Raw genomic sequence first — 2,725 nt, 5'->3', positions numbered from 1 at the left:
TTTTTTTTTAATTTTTCTTTTTGAAATGTTTTAACACAGTTCCTAGCGAAGTGGGCTTACTTTGTGTTTGACCTATTTTTCTCTCGACACAAAACAACATTCACAATACAGGAAGGAAAGGGTAAAAGGTCACTCACTCGTCTAATTTCCACTAAATCAAAATCAAAACTAAAACCAGTGTTGTTAAAGGCACACCTGTTCGTCAAGCAATTTAAGCCAAGTCAAAATCAGAACCAAAGCCGAAGTGCCAATAAAGGCAATTCAAGTCAAGTCAAAATCAAAACAAAAACCAAAGTATCAAGCAATTAATTCAAGTCAAGTCAAAAACCAAAACCAACGTATCAAGCAATTAATTCAAGTCAAATCAAAAACAAAAACCAAAGTGCTGGTACAGGCACACCGTGGGTGATCAGGCCACGTTCAACTCAAATGGAGTGGGCAAGTTCCAAAGACCAGTCTTACCAAGTTTCAGCTGTACAGACTTAAAGTGTCAGTTCCTTCCCGGTGTTCAGCCACTGTGTTGATCCTCCGCGGGGGCCTGCTGTGCAGTGCTCTGACGAGGCGTTCCACTGGGGCAAATGCCTACCCGGGAGCGCTCTCAGGATCCGCATCACTCAATCTGGCCAGAGTCCCCCGCAGGGATGCTCTACAGGGCAGGCATAAGCTACCTAAGGGGCTGCCTCGACCATCCGTTAATCACCTTGCTTCCCGATCAGGGAACCAAGAAATGTAGCAGGACCAGCCGCAGACAAAGCTCCTCAGACATCAGATTTAAGAAGGAAGAGGTTTTTTATTCAGTCGGGAGCGTTGGCAGACTCGCATCTTAAGAGCCGAGCTCCCCAAAAAAGAAATACTTGGCCTTTTTAAAGGCTTACAACTTTAAGGGGTCCACGTGAAAGGGTCGTGATAAATCGAGCAAGCGTGGGCAACGTGACTGGGGCCTACATGCATCAACTAACAGAACAAGAAGTTTTACAATGCTTTTTTTTTTTCATACAGTGCCTAGGATTTACAGACAACACAAGTAGTTTAGGTCAGGGGTTGATGTTATTGTTATTACTTTTTTTAGCTCCTAGGGCCGGGTGGTGGTGCCAAGGTTGTCTGGCTATTTATCTTACTTTCGTTTCTCTCTCTTTCCTCCTGTCTTGTGAACTAGGCAAGTTGGGAGGAGGAGGGCAGCAGGAGTAGTAGTGGTCTCCTTCCTTAGAGGTTGTGTCAGATTCCATGGGGTAAGGGCTTGAATCCACTAGACTGCCCCTCTTCAGATGCCAATTGCAAGTAGTAGATTTCACCTACACTTCTTACTCAGCAGCTATAAACTGGGGCTCCCACTACCCCCTCCTTTGCTCTGATTAATTTGCTGCGAAGGCTCACAGACCTCAAGGAAACATTTACCAGTTTATTATAAAGGACAGTACAAAGTGTACAAATGAACAGCCAGATGAAGAGATGGATAGGGCAAGGTGTCAGGGGTGCAGAGCTTCCATGCCCTCTCTGGGCAATACACCCTCCTGGCATCTCCACATGTTCAGCAACCCTGAAGCTCATCAACTCTTGTTGTTCGAGTGTTTATAGAGTTTGATGTCCAGCCCCTCCCCTCCCCCTTTCCTGGAGGTTGAAGGGTGGGGATGAAAGTTCCAATCCTCCAATCACTTGGTCTCTCTGGTGACTGGCCCCATCCTGAGGTTATCTAGGGCCCCTACCCTAAATCACCTCCTTATTATAAACTCAGGTGTTATCAAAGGGACTCATTATGAATAACCCAGGAAATTCAAGGGTTTTAGGGGTTGTGTCAGGAACCAGGGACAAAGGCCAAATATATTTCATATTATAAATAATATGATAGCTATGTCACACTCTCAGGAGTCCATGATGGTGGTATAAGATCAAGAAGATCTTAGCACATCTAGCTCTGAGAAGGCATTGGGAGTGAGGCTTCAAAGTTTCTGCAAAGTGGAAGGATTGGGGGTGGGGGTGGGGTAACAGATCACCTGTTCCCAAATCCTTCAAATAATCTCTTGTTATCAGGGAGATTCTTTGATAATTTTGGCTTCAATCAGCAACCAGAATATTTCATTGTAAAGGCCTGAACATTATAAAATCAAAGTTTGATACAAATTGTTCCTCAAGACGCTTTCAAATGGACCCAAGACATGACCTCAACACCTTATACTGCGTTCAAATCTGCCGTGTCCCTTTGGAAAAGTTTTCTCTTGTTTCTCTCTAAAAGACAACCGCATTTTCCCAAAGCTGTGCTCTTAAGAGTTGGTAAAGGGACGATTTGGTTTATTCAATAATCAGATTAAGAAAGTTATCCCATTTCTAAGGCACAAGAGCACGAATCTTAAGCTGAGGTAGCCCTGGGACTACATACACCATCTTCTTGTATCAAGATGGAGAAGACTGCCGAGGTTCAGGTAAAGAGCCCAGTAGAAGGACCCAACCTAGTGAGAGGAAAACGGGCATCTGGTGACGGCACCGACCTCTAAGCTAGGGATGCGGGGCCAGGCCTCTCTCTGCCTAGCCTGAGACAGGAGGAGGAAACTGAGGCATTCACACTTTTATGGGGCGATCACAGTTCCTGCAGAAGGGCAGAGCCGGGGCAAAGGAACCAGAGGTATAGTCCCACGCCTACCCACTCTCCCCTCCCCTCCCTCCGCGGCCCCGCCTCCAACAAGCCGCTTCCGGTCGAGAGGGGTCGCCGGCAGGCTGCAGCCGCGCCTGC

The sequence above is a fragment of the Rhinopithecus bieti genome, unplaced genomic scaffold, assembly GCF_001698545.2.
Source record: "Rhinopithecus bieti isolate Rb0 unplaced genomic scaffold, ASM169854v2 scaffold_42612, whole genome shotgun sequence".
Taxonomy (NCBI): domain Eukaryota; kingdom Metazoa; phylum Chordata; class Mammalia; order Primates; family Cercopithecidae; genus Rhinopithecus; species Rhinopithecus bieti.
Note: the sequence above shows the minus strand (reverse complement) of the source record.